This window comes from Lepisma saccharinum, chromosome 9, assembly GCF_977018435.1.
Source record: "Lepisma saccharinum chromosome 9, izLepSacc3.1, whole genome shotgun sequence".
NCBI lineage: Eukaryota > Metazoa > Arthropoda > Insecta > Zygentoma > Lepismatidae > Lepisma > Lepisma saccharinum.
Window position 1 is genome coordinate 6,540,339 of NC_139237.1, and position 17,401 is coordinate 6,557,739.

General features: G+C 35.5%; 2 long non-coding RNA genes across 6 annotated transcripts in view; one reads left to right on the forward strand and one right to left on the reverse strand.

Moving 5' to 3' along the window:
* The window catches only part of LOC145992592 (uncharacterized), a 106,325-nt gene that overhangs the window by 66,931 nt on the left and 21,993 nt on the right, over positions 1 to 17,401 (forward strand). The window contains exon 4 of the long non-coding RNA XR_014442173.1: positions 15,909 to 15,949. This is a non-coding gene — a long non-coding RNA (uncharacterized LOC145992592). The remainder of the gene's footprint in view (positions 1 to 15,908; positions 15,950 to 17,401) is intronic.
* LOC145992593 (uncharacterized) overlaps positions 5,160 to 17,401 on the reverse strand; it is a 30,675-nt gene continuing 18,433 nt past the window's right edge. The window contains exons 1-3 of one of the 5 annotated variants that reach the window (XR_014442178.1): positions 13,040 to 13,078; positions 9,185 to 9,260; positions 5,160 to 5,543 (exon numbers count right to left, since the gene is read on the reverse strand). This is a non-coding gene — a long non-coding RNA (uncharacterized LOC145992593). Of the gene's footprint in view, positions 5,544 to 8,805; positions 8,899 to 9,184; positions 9,261 to 13,039; positions 13,079 to 17,401 lie in introns of those variants that run through there. The other 4 variants (XR_014442176.1, XR_014442175.1, XR_014442177.1 and 1 more) reach the window with 4 other exon arrangements.

Sequence of the window (17,401 nt, forward strand, 5' to 3'; positions counted from 1 at the left end):
CAGTATATACAGGGAAAATTCCATTATCTAAAACCCTTACCTTAAAATTGAAAAGGGGTATGGAAAATAACTTTCAAGATTTCAGACTCTCACGAAGAGGCATAGGCCATGTGACTTACAATTTGAAACAGTAGTTTAAAAACACCATGAAGGTATAATTTCAGATATTTGCCAGAAAATGCGCTAAAATGAAAATGTGAATTTTGGGAAGAATAACACCGAATATTAAGAAATAAAAAATACACCAATTTAAAAAAAAATATCAAGGTCCCTACTGATTAGGCATAAATAGAACAAGAATATCGGTTGTAATTTATTGCATTAGTAACAGTGAGAGTTCTAACCTAATTTTCGGCATAATCACCACCATTGTTCTGGCATTTGTCGTAGCATGGCACTAAATTTTGTATGCGCAAGGCATATGTGTCTGACAGCAAAGACTGGAACTATCTCTACCGCAGTGTAGCTGTCAAATCTTTGTCCAGCCAGAAACCTCTTCAGTTAAACAAAGAGATGAAAGTCTGTGATGCAAATTTCCCGTGTGTACTCAGCTGTATGGGGTTGTGCACATTCGATTGGCCTTCTGTGAATTGTCTGCACCATTGTCTAACCATACTATCACTCACGACATCAGTCTGCGCACCTCACACGATTGCTGGTGGCTCTGTGCCAAATTCTGAGCGTGCAAAAATCTGATTACTACATGTAGGCTACATCGCAGTCAGTGGGAGGCTATATGAGAGCTGTAATCTTTAAGTTGGCTGTCCTAAAACAGCTGCATTGCAACTGTACCAGATTACAGCTACATGCCACTTCTTCCTGCCTGCATGTGTGTGTGTCACGCTTCGACCACTAGTGCTGCGTATAGGCACCATTGGAGCTTTTTTCAGGATGCCCCTCGTACATGAACTTTCAGAAGCTGTTATTAACAGAGTGTTCCTGTTTTAATGTGTGGTTAGCTAAATGAGGTACCTATACAATGCAATTCTATAAATGCCTTGCATTAAATTTTTAATATCTACATACCCTGTTCATCAGCAATAATGTTATAACTGCATGTTGTCAGTTTCACAGTACTTCACTTGGATATACTGTACTGAACCAGAAATTCCATTGATAATGTACGGAAATATATCACTTTCATTTGTACAGTTCAACATATTTTTTTCATCAGCAATAATGATATAACTGCATGTTGTCAGTTTCACAGTACTTCACTTGGATATACTGTACTGAAGCAGAAATCCCATTGATAATGTACGGAAATATGACACTTTCTTTTGTACAGTTCAATTGTTTCACTTATATGCAAGAGTTAAGTTGTTTGCTATACAGAGAAGGGAGAAATAGCTTTATGCATCAAAAAATGAGTCTGCACTCATGGTTCTTGAAAGCAGATGGGTCCAAACCTCAGTGGAAATATCAACATATAATATCGAGAATATATAAGGAGACTGATAAATTACAAATTGAATTTCTTAATCAATCATTCTTCACTCTTATCTCATTTAGTCGCAACTTTAAAAATAATCAAGTACTTTATTTTAAACTTAGTGTGTATGATAAAATTCTGTAATCCTTCCCTAGCTTGTGAATTGTAATAATTTTCCAAATTCACTATTTTGCTGTTTGAATTCAAATCATAGAGAATAGAGAAATTAAGTAAATTTCATAGAAGATAATATTGGTAATTAACAAATCCATACCTGGACCTGCATGAGTTTATTATTTCCATTTGCGAAAACATCGATTTAGTTTAGTTTGTAATTGTCAGGGACAAATGTAAATTTTGTCCTGGAAAACCTAGAAAAGTCAGGGAATTTCATTTCTGCTTGTTTGTAGGCAGCCTGATTAATCAATATTTTGAACAACTTTTAATTTTTACATTTTAAGCATCAGCATCGGGAATCAGTAAGAGTATCAGTTTAATTAAGGTGGTACCAGCTCGGCCCTATAGATAATGATTAAATTATGTAATAGTTTGTGTTGAAATTTGTTGATAAAAGTTCATAGTCTCGTTAACTACAAAACCATCATACAAACATCAGAGATACTGTATAGGTAAAGTATTTTTCATGCTTTGTACATTTGACTGCCAGGATTGTATCTTCTTAATGCAATGCTCCTATTCCCACATTTCCTTCTGTGCAAGAAGGTGTCAAATTCATGGTTTGGTGTGTTACATAGGATTCAAGTATTGGGTAAGTAGGATACTACACCTTCACAATACTGTAACCTTTTTTTAATAAAGAGCGTCCTTCAGCCCCATGCAGACAAAGTGTAACAAAAAGAAAAACTGCCAGCAGTAGATTTCCTAGATATTCTAGATAATGCATTTTTACTTATTTGCAAATCTAAACAAAAGTTTAAATTAAATATTCACATGAAAAATTGGTTCAAGACCTGATGTTCAGTGCATGTAAAAACCACAATATTTGTAGTTTTAAACCACATGTTTCCTTTTCCAACCTTGTTTCTTTCTTTTCATATGGTCAGCACAAAAAATTTAAATTGCATATTGTTTGGGAAATATTGTACTTGTGATGCTGTAGCTTTAACTGAGAATCATGTGCAAGACCACTTGTCCCAAAGGCTAAACATGTGGGAACAGGAAGTTCATTCTGAAAGGAAAATACAATACATATTCGTTGCAAACGCATATGTACAATAGGATATGTACAATACATATGAGTCATTCCATGCCAAATCAACACAGATATGTGCAATTTTTAACCTGACCATCTCCGATTTTCATGAAATTTGGGGAGTTTAAACTATGCATAGAACTTAGTAACTATGAAAATTTTTAGTCTCGTGCGTCTTGTAATTGTTAAATTATTCAAGGTCAAAGTTTGCAGAAATTGCCTTTTTTGAGCCCGCTTAGCTATACTAAATCTGCTGTAACTCCGCCACTATTTTGCCTAGGAAGCTCAAATAAAGCTTATTGTACAGGGAATTGAACAAGCTTTCCAGTGATATATAACAAGCATACCTTTGGATAAAAATATAATTTTGTCACGTGACCTTGACTTTTGACCTTGAATATCTCAAAACATTTCATCACCAAAAATCGTGACAAAAATATATTTGGTCCCTCATACCATACTATAAAACATACCAAAAAATCATTCTGGGACTGCGATGGGATCAGAAGATACAAAATAATATGTGTGACTGATAAAAGCCCCATTACATGAACTATGAAGAGTCAAATGTCCCTTAACACCCCCTACAAAATGTGAAGGAGTTATCCTGGGTATAATTGGTCATAAAAGAAATAGGTTAGGCACAGGGAGATCCCTAGCCGTGTGTGTCAAGCACAGGTCCAGCAAATTGTTGACCGCCATATTGAATTCAACGCAAAAATTTCAAAGGAAAGGGGGTGATGTGATATATCAAATCAGGCTAGAATTTCACGAGAAATGAAGTGACGAAGGATTTTCCAACATATATTTAACCAGCAAAAATTTATTACTGCATGCTTGTAACCATTTTCTCCTTTTCGAAGTGTTAAAAACAAAGCATTGGAATGCTCCTAACGTGTTAGGAACTCATCGAGATCACGCTGACATCTTGGGAGAGAAAGAAGTATACGCACCATTGCATATGATTTTAATCAGCTACATTCACCAAATAGTTGAATAGTGAAGAATATTGGGAAAAGTATCTCAAACAATTACGTGACACTTCCTTTGGAATGAAAAATTATTCAGTGACGAGGCAAATTTTTATGTTCACGGTGAAGTTAATAAAAATAATATGCAATACCTGTGATTTGCTCAGTCGAATGGTTGTTGCTGGTAAGCTAATTATGTGGTATAATGTATGGCGAACGGAAATGGTTGGTCCATATTCAACAACGGAACCTTAAATGGTGAGGGCTTCTTGGATTTGTTAAGTGAACAGGTTTTTTCACCCTTGCTTATGGGATATGGCACTTTTCGAGAGATTTGAAACAGGGCAGAGTGTGACCACACTATGTGGACATTTTCGCAATTTCTTCATGGTAATTTTCTAGGTAGATTGATGGGCACACGGGGATCTATTAAAAGGCCTGCACATTCCCCAGATCTAACATCTTAGGAGGACTTTTACCTTCAGAAACATTTGAAGAGAATGGTGCATGCTCTAAAAGTCCCTGATATTGACCATCTGAGAGAAGGCATAGTTGCTGCTTGCGATGTTGTTGCACATGCTACATTACCAAATGTTCTATGCGAGTGTGAGAGACGTCAACGAGTGTGCTCACAGGAACATTGACAACATTATAATGTGCATATATCGTAAGTGAAAGATATGTGTATAACTTTTTGCTGGCGTAAGATACATTGGAAAATTCTTCGTCACTTCATTTCTCGTGAAATTCTAGCCTGATTTGATATATCACATCACCCCCTTTCCTTTGAAATTTTTGCGTTGAATTCAATATGGCGGTCAACAATTTGCCGGACCTGCGCTTGACACACATGGCTAGGGATCTCCCTGTGCCTAACCTATTTCTTTTATGACCAATTATACCCAGGATAACTCCTTCACATTTTGTAGGGGGTGTTAAGGGACATTTGACTCTTCATAGTTCATGTAATGGGGCTTTTATCAGTCACATAGTTACACATTATTTTGTATCTTCTGATCCCATCGAAGTCCCAGAATGATTTTTTTGGTATGTTTTATAGTATGGTATGAGGGACCAAATATATTTTTTTCACGATTTTTGGTGGTGACATGTTTTGAGATATTCAAGGTCAAAAGTCAAGGTCACGTGACAAAATTATATTTTTATCCAAAGGTATGCTTGTTATATATCACTGGAAAGCTTGTTCAATTCCCTGTACAATAAGCTTTATTTGAGCTTCCTAGGCAAAATAGTGGCGGAGTTACAGCAGATTTAGTATAGCTAAGCAGGCTCAAAAAAGGCAATTTATGCTAACTTTGACCTTGAATAATTTAACAATTACAAGACGCACGAAACTAAAAATTTTTATACTTACTAAGTTCCATGCATAGTTTCAACTCCCCAAATTTCATGAAAATCGGAGATGGTCAGGTCAAAGGCTGTGTTGATTTCGCATGGAATGACTCATATACAAATAATCAATGTGCTTTTGTTATCGTGATTGCCATTGTTTTATAGAAATTTTAGAATATCAGACATGCATTTATATATATAACAATATCCTTGTCCCACCTCCAACTGGCACCATTCTCGTCAATGCTTCCCTGCAATCTTGTCCTGGAACTCAAAATGGCTATCTGGCGCTGCTCATCTGAAATGTAACGCAATGACTGCATACATTTTTGCTTTGAGGTCATCCAGATCTCTTGGCTTTTCTGCGTACACTTCCATCTTGACATATCCTCACATTCAAAAATCACACGCAGCCAGTTCTGGTGCCCTTGTGGGCCATGGTGTGGGTACTCTGCGGCCAATCCACCTGCCTCCAAATTCTTGATCCAGGAAGTTTCTGACTCCAAGAGCAAAATGGGGAGGTGTCCTGTCTTGCTGGAAGTGCACGGTCAGGGTTGCTACGCGACTGGAAAACCTGGAAAACAGGGAAAAGTCAGGGAATTTGGTTGGTCAGGGAATAGTCAGGGAATTTTGCATAATTTCTGGAATTTACGTGCATTTTGGAGTTGCAGGAGAACCAGTTACAAAATGAACAAACGGTTCATTTCCACTTCCGAATTCGGTTCTTGTGATTCCCGTCCCCCCCAAAAGATTCAGTTCAGAAACTTGTTCCTCTCGTCATTATGACTTCTAGTCTGTTATGTACAAAATTATGGTTCCTTTGCATTTTAATTCTATATTTATTCACTCTAGGATCTAGGTTCTTGCATCCGTTCATTTTGCGACTCGTTCTTGTGAACCTGTTCAAGACCGGAATTTGGAGAGGCGTGAGATTTTTCATTGATTTCAAAAAAGCATATGATTCGGTCAAAAGATATAAATTATATAATATATTAGTAGAGTTTGGAATACCTAAGAAGCTTGTTAGTATGATAAAAATATGCACCAGTGAAACAGAAAGTAAAATTCGTGTGGGTATTAATATGTCTGACAAATTTACAATTCATGATGGGTTACAACAAGGAGATGCATTATCTCCATTGCTCTTTAATTTTGCCTTCGAATATGCTGTTAGGAAGATAAAAGAAACTAAAGAAGGACTAAAATTAAATGGTGTGACTCAGTTGTTAGCATATGCAGATGATGTAGACTTACTGGGGGATGATGTGAATACAATTAAGAAAAATGCTAAAATATTTTTCAAAACTGCTAAAGAGATAGGTTTGAAAGTTAACAAAGAGAAAACTAAATATATGCTTACAGGTCGAAACCAAGTGTTAGGTAATAATCAAAATCTAATTATTGATAACAACTCGTTTGAACCAGTTTCCAAATTTAAATACTTAGGAGTAATATTGACAAATGAAAATTACATTAAAGAGGAAATAAAAAGTAGGCTTAATTCAGGAAATGCATGTTACTTCTCTCTTCATAAACTTTTGTCTTCTCGTTTAATATCTAAGAAACTAAAAGTTAAAATATACAAAACAGTAATTTTGCCTGTAGTATTATATGGATATGAAACTTGGTCCCTTACATTGAAAAAGGAACATAAATTGAAAGTATTTGAAAATAAGATCCTTAGGAAAATATTTGGACCTAAAACGGATGAGGAGACAGGTGAGTGGAGAAGGTTACATAATTTAGAACTACATAATTTGTATTCATGTCCAGATATTATTAGAACAATTAAATCAAGAAGACTTAGGTGGGCAGGCCATGTGGCACGAATGGGAGAGGAAAGAGGAGTTTACAGGATTCTTGTTGGGAAACCTGATGGCAACAGACCTGTAGGAAGGCCAAGACGAAGATGGAGGGACAACGTTGAGATGGACCTAAGGGAAATCGGTAGGGATGGAAAAGAGTATATAGATCTTGCTCAAGACAGGGACAGATGGAAGGCCTGTGTTGCTGCAGCCATGAACCTTCTGGTTTAAGAAGGCTAGAGAGTTAGTTAGTGAGATTTTTCCTTAGAGAACAAGCTACTCAACACGAAACCTACGCACCAGCCATCCTCAGAATTTCTTGCGGAAAAAATGTTGCTTTAGCTTTGTGCGTGGTGAGGAAATTTTCTTTCTTCAAGAACACACCCGTTCGGAACCCGTTCTCTTTTGATACATGAGGCGGAGCAGGTTGGTGTTCGGACAGTTCCTTGGTTTTGGATCTGCAATAAAGTTTGAAGAGCAGAATTTCACGGAACTGGCTGTGATTGACGTCGCACTGAACGGGTGCGGATGCCAAGTAAAAACAAAGGGACTCACTACTTCTTGCCCTCCGTGAACCCGTTCTGTGAATTTGAGTCCTTCGTTTGCGACCCGTTCAGAAGAAACGTGATCAACTAGTTCATTTGCTCGTTGTCGTAGTTTTTACATTGCAGAGATGTGTTACACCTGAGAAATTAGTGACTTTATGCAGTATCAGTGATGTCATCATTCGAATATGCATGTGTTTTGTGCATGTAGAACGAATTTATTTTTAAAAAACTGGTGTGAAATAGAGGAATTAAACGTACGCTGGTCACACATCATTGTTAGGTCAGGAATGTTGGTTTCATGCTGATAATAATTTTACGTATTTTTTGCATGTAGAATGAAATTATGCTGAAAAGTGGTGAAAATGAGCCCAAGTTCCTTTTCTTTTATTACGATTTCATCATGCTACAAATGCAGCTTTTACATGGTTCGATTTCGATTTATGTCTGTTAACACATACTGCAGAGTTTTAGCGATTACTTAAGATTTTGTGAATATATGCTTTTGTGGTTAGGTTATGAATGTCAGATTTGGTTGTCTTAGAATTAAAATAAAGACCCTGAATGCACTCTACTAAGGTTCCGATTTATTTCTACATTCATTCCCACTAGTTTACGATACATACTGTCGCTTGTCAACCGGAGAATACCTTGTCCGTGGGAAGCGTGTATGATTGCGTAAGGTAATTTTGAAGGTTTTTTTCAACATAAATAACTTTTTTCGAATCCAAACAGTGCTCATTATTATAAGGAAGGTTCAGATTTCGTGTCACAATGATCGCCAAAATTCTGTGATAATTAGTCTTCCTGCTAGGAAAATTTGAAAAAAAAAGTCATAAAACATTCGGGACTGTTACCTTTTAAAAGACAGATTTCGATGTTTTCCTTAATATAAAATTGGTTCCAGCATGTGGAAAACTCAAATAATGGAGATATATGATTCCAAAGTATGGCCCGTGTATATATATTATTTAGATGTATGGTTGGTCACCGGCCCCATTCAAGTTCTGAATTTCCGCAATATGTAGCCTACTATTTTCAATAAATTAAAAAATATAATCATTAAACTTATTGCATATTTTCTAAAGGTACATGATCTAATTTTCTGTTGTTCTCATTTGTATTGATATAGGCTAATTGAGGTTGTATACAGGTTACATTGTAAAGCTTTGATATATATATATATGCCACATTTTTTTATTGATTTTTTTACACCCCCTTAATTGTAATGACTTAGTGAAAATTGGGATGTACAATGGTTATTTATTTTTTCATTGAATGGCATTATATTAATCACTTGGTAAATTTTCAGCTAATAACTGTGTATATTCATATTCATAATAATTAACATGCCTGCATATTTAATTGAAAAACGTGAGGTTCAAAAGCAAAAATCATGACGACAAACATGTCTGGAAAAATTTTATTTCTGGTCTGGAAAACCTGGAAAAGTCAGGGAATTTCCTAATCAAAAAATCGTAGCTACCCTGTGCACGTCAGTCATCCTTGATACCAAGTTCAATCAGCTGGGGTAGGAGGAACGTCTGCAGGATGTTGAGGTAGGTAGCACCCGTCACAATAACTTCCTCTCAGAAGATAGGCCTAATTAGGTGATCTGTTGACACAACACACCACAGAGTCAATTTTGGGCTATCCCTCTCGTAGGTTCAGAATTTGTGCACCAGAACACATAATTTCAGTGCCTCATACCTGAAAATGCACTGACTTCTCCTGAATCGACTCCATCTTGGAATCACCTGATAGCTCATAATAGGTTTTGGGCGAATTACTCACTGTTACACAAATATTAAGATGTATTTCTATTATAAAAACACAATAAAAATATCAGATAAAAGGTCACTTACTTACAAAATTGTGAGTCTTCTTCTTTGGTTTTGCTACCATGCCGTGTCAAGTTTTTTGTACAAGGAAAAGGTTTCGCTGGTATGAAAGGAGAAAGAGAATTTGATCACTTGTCATTTTCACTAAAAATACCCAAAAACAGGTTAAAATGGATTAAAATTATAAAATCTAAGCTCCCTGTCGATGCTTCCATGTGGTATGCAGAAAGATGACACAGACTATATCCCTCACGCTTGGCTACATCTCCCATTCAACTACGTTACTTCCGGGTCAAACTCACGTGCAGCACAGATTACTTAATGCTTGCAGTCATGTGATCCTTTCAACTTGCACTTTTGACAGTTAAAACTTGAAGACTGCTGTGCAGTACAAACTCTGTTTCACTGAAATCTCTATTCGTTACAAAGTTATAGTGAATTTAATTTGTGGGAAGGACTTTAGGAAAATCTTGTATCTTGTTTGTTCTCTTGGGCATATTAAACTTTTGGATGGCATAGTATAACACATGAAGGGAAATAACTCACATTGAAGATTTCAGTTGTCAGAGGAAAAATTGAAACTTGCAGCAAATAACTGCAACTTGAAGTTACGTAATTCTCCACAAGTACATTACATGAGATTCTGTAATCACTCATTCATATTTTTACAGATCGTATCTCACTTAATAATCAACTTAAAAAATCCCTTCCACTTGCAACATGGGGAGAAATTCATACTCTGTCGGAGATTTCTTTTAGTAGCAATTCCCATTCTGACTATATTGAAATAAATGTACAACTGGACAAAAATGTCACTGCTTGCCTTAAAATAAAATTAAATAACATGGGCATGGGTGTTCGTTGTGAGTGTCCCTTCATGAATTTCATCACTCATCCTCATCGTTGTTAGCCAAAATTGGCAGAAAAACAGTGTAAAATAACCTAAATCATTCAATCAATCATGAGGAACATCATTGTCATTATTTATTTAACAGCTATTAAAAAACAACAAAGGAAAAGTTCTGGAAGCAAGAACGTGTATAAGGTGCAAAAAGAGTTTGACCCCACAATTTCTCTTTGGGTCTCAGTTGTAAAGTACACTATACTTTATTTGAGTTTCTGATATGTTTTTCTTTGGAATGTCTTCATCTTCTCATACATACAGCATATTCTAGTCAAAAGTGACAATACTTTGAGTTTGATTTGAGTTTTAACATATGACTCAGAAGGCTAATCGGAACTGGACCTACAGTTTATAGTGGGATCCTAAACATTGTGTGCTTCCACCGGGTACTGAGCCTCTTGATTACAAGGCAATGACATTACCTCTACGTCAGTGCAGAGGCCCTGAAATTGTTTTTAATTGTGTATAAATTTTCCAATGACTACATTGCACAAAGCATTTCAAGTGTTGATTATATTGTGCCTTGAAGACTGCAAGTAGCTGACTGTATATATGGAAATTTCTTTTACAAAAAACACATACATCAATTGTACCTTTATTAGGATAAAAACAATTAAAATAACATCATAATACACTTAAATGCAGGTTATATATATACAGTTTAAGCTCAGTTTTATGTTTTCCTGCATCAAACATTCATTTTTCATGATCACAATAGAACAGAATGTTATAAAATTTACATTTTCTTGCATTTTAAATTTTTACTCGTTGGTCTCCTGAAGAACATAAAAATTGAGGTTCCACTAGAATTATCTGATGGGTAAAATTATCAACCATTTTACAGATAAACAATAATCCTAACTGTACTATCCAAAATATATTTTTTCTAATGATCACATGCTCAACCTGAACTAAACAAGATATTTTAAAAATGCAATCCAAGAAGTATTGCATCTGTGACCATGTAATCTTCCAACTTATTACTCTGAAAAGAAAAGTATTTTATCTTCAAGAATACTTGGTTATTATTATTTGTTTATCTGTGGTATTTTATTACATTAAACAAGACAATTAAATGTACATTTTCCCATGTTTTTTGTAATACAAAATGATTAGAAACTGAGCAACATGAAAACAAGACATGTTCACACAGCTATATTTTTAAAACACTTAAAATTAAGACCAAGGCAGACTTTATTGTCAAATAAACACACTATAAACGTGACTATTTCAATCTTATAGCAAGGCCTTCTTCAGATTCTGAACCAACTTCAAAAATTTGGATTTGAAGTTGAAGTTGTTTATAGTGTGTTTATTTGACAATAAAGTCTGCTTGGTCAAAATTTTAGGTGTTTTATTAAGTCTGGAAACAAGGCTTAATAAAGTTATATTTTTCATTGTAAATCCTAATCTATAGAAATCCTCATCCATTCTTTATTTTTCTCTCAACATTTCCTGAGAGTAATAATTCATGTTGTTTTTTATTACACAGTTCCTCCAAATAACTTCAGGCACACCAACTTTGTCGAGTTTCTAACTGCCAACTGGCATGAAAGTGCACCTAGGGTTAGCTAATACAGACAAGAAATGTACAAGTCATTCAACCCTCTGTAACCCCCTTTTTCAAAAATTTGAATTATTTTCCTTACCAGTGCATTAATGGTCGGGAAAGCACTAGGTAACTTATGTTCACTATTCCCCCGAAAACATAGAGGCATTGGTGCCTTTTTTCTGCCGTTCTTTCAGTTGCTTTCATGCCTCTGAAGTGACCGGTCCCCTTTTGGTGCCACTCAGTACTGCACGCGGGAACGTTTCATACCTTAACCACTTGCCTTACTAACCCGAATTATCTCGGATGTGGTACTCTTCTGGCAAAATATTATCCCGAGTTATCTCGGAAACCTGAGGAGTTTGAATGTAATTTTTTTACCGGCCCGTACTAAGTCGGGCGGAACTTTCATGATGAATTGGGTAGGTGGAGTTAGTTGCAAGTCCGGCCAACAGATGTCTCGAGCGTGCACTAATTTTTGTGCCTGCCTTGAGGCGCCAAGAAGTGAAGAAAGACAACAGCTTTTCTGCATTGCGTGACATTCGGTTGCTTGCAAGAACGCATTGTTCGGAAGCGTTGATTCGGTTGGAACTTTCTCGTCCTTTTGGCAGCAAAAATATAAGCACAGACATAAGTGCATCAGAGTGTAGTGTAAGTGCTAGTGGCAGTGAAACAACGCTAACTGACTATGATGATATTTCAATCGAAAGTTCGCATTCTGATGTTAGTTTGACGTCTGTACGAGTGTGGCAAGAACTTGATCCTGAATCTCCAGCACAGCTCCACCACGCTTTCCGTTTTCTGCTCAACCACGTGCCAAGTATGATGTAGACGAAAGTAAGGGCTTGATACAATTTTTCGAACAGTACATTGATAATGATATTGTGACTCTAATAGTGAATGAAACGAACATATTTGCAGTGCAAGAAGGGAATGCAACTTGGAATCAAGTAAGTGTGAACGAAATGCAAATTTTCCTTGCTCTTACAATACTACAAAGCATTGTAAAGAAACCCGACCTACAGTTTTATTGGACAAAAAATCCATTGTTGCTAACTCCATTTTTTTTCACAAACAATGAGCTACCGTCGTTTCCTTGAGATCAAAAGGTACCTTCATTTTTCAAACAATCAAACCTATGATGCAGCAACCCATCCAAATCCAAATCTAAATAAAATATGGCCCGTTATTGAACATCTGCGGCAGAAATTTCAAACACTTGTTACACCAGAAAGAGAACTATCTATTGACGAAAGTCTTCTTATGTTCAAGGGAAGGTTGGGTTGGATTCAGTACATACCACTAAAAAGAGCGAGGTTTGGGATAAAGTCGTATATGCTTTGTGAATCAAAAAGTGGCTATGTTTTGGATATAATTGTTTACACTCGGAAAGATACACACTTCATGGAAGAATACAAAGATTTACCGGTGTCTTCCCGTGTTGTTATGTCTCTCTTACATCCTCTTCTAAACCAGGGATTCAGCGTAACAATGGACAATTATTACAATTCACCCCAGCTGGCAGATATTGTTATATCAAACAAGACAGACGTTTATGGTACACTAAATACAAACAGAAAAGACTTACCAAAGGAACTGAAAGATACACGAGTTGAAAAGGGAGGAATCATAGGTTTCAGGAAGGGTAAAGTAACAGTTATGAAGTGGAACGACAAAAAATATGTTGGTCTATTGTCGAGTGTACACACAGTTGATATGGTGAAAGTAGAGAGGCGGGGAGAAGCAAAATATAGACCTCGGGTTGTTATTGACTATAATGACACTATGGGTGGGGTGGATAGGGTAGATCAGCATCTTGCTGATTATGCAACACCCAGAAAGCGTGGCAAAAAATACTATAAGAAGATTTTCCTACACCTTCTTGATCTGGCCATATGGAACTCGTTTGTTTTGTACACAAAATGTGGTGGAACAAAAACACACCTGGAATTCCGTCTGGAACTTGTGAATGACCTGATCAAGCAGAACCACACACCATCACTGTCACCAAGATTTGGACGACCAAGCATACATCCAAGTCCACTACGACTTTCAGGTCGTCATTTCTTCGAGTATTTGCCACCCACTCCGAAGAAATCAAATCCTACGAAGCAGTGTTATATGTGTTCAAGAGTACGTTATGCCCGGGGCAAAAAAATCAGAAGGGAATCCCGCTTCTACTGTCCTGACTGTAATGTGGCTTTGTGTGTAGTGCCCTGTTTCCGTGTATACCACACAGCACCTGGTGTCGGAAGTGAAATGCTACAGGTAGCAGAACACCTAAACGTTGGTAAAACGAACATTTTCAAATGAAAAAGAAAATTGTTGCTCCGAGTTTACTCGGGCTAGTAATTATGTGAGTCGTTTGTGAAAATAATAATTACTTCTTTTGTCTTTTGAAATCAATATTATATCATTTATAACATAAACAACATACCATTTTGTTCGTTGCATTATTGTTAGTAAATATCACAATTTATATCACATTTAACAGCTCCGAGTATACTCGGGTTAATAAAGGAATGCCTATTTGGAATAGAATATTTTGATTATTTTTGATTGTTGTACCAAAAATCATTGTTAATGTAATTTTGCATGTAAAGTAGTAGTAAAATATAAAATTAAAAAAAGTGTAAAATTTTGACATCAATTTGGAAAAAAAGTCATAAGGCAAGTGGTTAAAGCCATGAATTTGGGCAAATAAGAAGACTAAAACCACTGTACATTGATTGGAATGCAAATTATTTGTATGCAGAAACCATTGCAGTACCCATACAAAATGTCGGAGTTGTCAAAATAACAATATTGAAAAGCGACAATATTCGGTTCCTTATATTTGGTTCTTTTCTTATGTATACTTTGTAAGAATACGAGAAACAAATTGAGATTTGAACATTTTTAAAATATTATGTAAGTTTCTTCGAGGTGTGTTTTCTACATTTGATTGCTTTTTCTGCGAGTCAGTAAGATTTTGACACAGAGTTTAACACATAGTTTGTTTCTATGCCCATATAAGTTGTACGATTTCAAATCAATTTGAAAAATACATTGAAAATTTATGAAAATATACGTTGAAATGTTTTGAAAAATATGTTGAACATTTTTGGAAAATACTTTGATAATTTTGTGAATGGTGAGTTAATTTTTTAGTGCCTTCATTATATGGCAAAGTTTTAATTACATTTAGAATAATATTTTGGTGCATTTGCTTCAAGAGTCTAAACTTGTAATTCTATGAGACTCTCTCATTTTTTATTTTTTTACTTTTCTTTTAATAGCTGATAGATATATCCGAAATGAACATATTTGCATTCATGTATATTTCGCCTGATATCCAGTAAGTGCTAGTGTAATTCAACCTCGATTTGCATGAATAATTCATGTAAATAACGTTGGTTTTGATGAGGTGGAACTGAGAGCCATGTGCAGGACATTTGTGCTAAAATGAGGATGCGGATGATGGTGGGTTAATAAAGGTTTCATGCTAGAACCTCATGTAGATTTTATTGTAACTAGGGTCTGCAAAAATGCAACATGACACTTGTGTGGGGTCCAATTATTCTGAAAATTATGCAAAATGTTTACTTATTTATTTTCCACCAGTATTATGTGAAATGATAATGATTTTGTGATTAACGTATAGCAATTTTGATAGTGTGATGTAATTCTTGAGTATTTTTTAAGTAAAACTCTTGCAAATTGGTTCATATAATTGCAGTGGAGACATGCACTACTCAATATCTTCACCAACTTTTAGTTTTCACAATTTTCAATGATTGGTATTGGTGAGAATTGGGAAGATATTGGTGTCTTTACCTGTTCAAAGTGCTATCGGCTTAGCTCTACATATTTTATATCTATGACATACATGTAATATTTCAATTAGTATAAAATACAACCACATGTATGCTGGATCAGTATTTGCACATTGAAGGAAATTATTGCACCACATAAAAGTGCAATAAAGAACAACCTTGACAATTATGTGACAGGGGCACATGTTACCCTTATTTTCAAAGCAAATTATTTTACTAGTGAATTTCAAATGAAAATCTATTATTTAACTGTTCTCAGACATATAAATAACATACATTAAAATAAAAAAAATATGTTTTCTCTTGGCCTTTTTGCCTAGTGTGCAATAGGCTGCACCAAGATAAAGTCATTGCTAGCTCAGTGTGTTTCATTGCAAGATATGTAAATATGTTTAAATTAAATATTTTGAATACTTTAATGGTTTCCACTTTCACAAAATTTGTTCGTTAATGCAGAACTTTTTTGTCTTTCAAAAGCAGCTCCAACTCGGATGCTTTGTTGGGTAACCAAAGCAAGAAAGGTGAGTTACTTTTATTTTTAAATTATTCATGTTTGGGTTTTGTGAGTTTCAGCTGGGTCTCACATTCTAATACAATAGAAATAGAGCCTGGAGTTACAAAATTAATCACAACAATGTTTTGGGGGAGGAGGAGGGTTGGAGAAGGTCTGGTACTTCTCTTTAAAACCCAGTTTCATGTGGTGATACAAACGTTAGTGAATTTGAAGTAAACTATTAGAGCCACTTAAAATGACTGGTTTATATCACACATGTTAATACCTTTATACACGTTTGTCTATATCACTTTCGTTAATACAAAATATATCCACGAAAGAAGTTTATGTACTGCAGCAGTCACAGTGCCTCGCTTTCATTCCAAGTTTGTTAATTCTTTGGCAAGTCACGGTGTTAAGATTAGGCAGTTAGTCCCATAGTCAGGATGAAATTGCGCCAGCTCGGTCCCTTTGAACGACCAAGAACAACCATAAATTTTTGTTACATATTTGCCTCGACTATATACTCAGAACCTTTGGGATATGAGAAATCGCATCTCAGAGTTTGGGTATGGGTCTACATCTCAACTTAGCTTATATATCTACTGGGTTAATTCACTTTAATCTATATTCATGCATAAATTACCCTCACTTCGGTACTTTGCTTAACTATTGTGATCGCACCAACCCTCCACTGACCAGTGTAAATGTGCATGTGGGTCACAACAGAATGAGTGCCGAATTAACTGATTGACTTACAATCCGACAGTATCTCCACCCCACTGACCAGTGGTGGTGAAACACCCTATCATGCCGGAAGTCCATCAATAAACAAAATATTTACTATATACCATAATCATTAGTTATGTTTTTCCTTATTACTTTCAAAGAATCTAAAACTATTCCAATTATTAAATTTATTTACAACTCAACTCCAAATTTTTCAACTCCTAAATATAATTCAAAATATACTCCTGAATTTTTATTAATTTATTACTATTTTTGAATCATGGTCGGATATCCTAAAATGTAAAAACCTCTGATCATGACAGCTTAAAAATATACTGATTACAGCTGAAGGCTCAAAATAACTTAACTTCAAAAAATTACTGTAAATCCTATGAGCACATTTTCAGCTACATGCCTGAGTCCCTAAAGGATCAAAGTCTGTATTACAGTTACTGAGTTACAACAACTGACCATTCTGCGAGTACAGCAACTTTACAAAAGGTCGAAGATCTCATTTTGAATTCAATAACTTTATAAAAGGCCGAACTATGTTCTTCGTAAAATTTCATTTATGTGCATTCATAACTATTATCAGCTACTTATATTACATATGCTACTACAGAATTCAATCAAGCATTCATATCTAATAACACAGGAACCAATCTCAACCCTTTACAAGCCATCATCAACTACTTATATTACAAATGCAGCTTTACAGAATTCTCTCGAGCATCCATAACAAATAACAGGA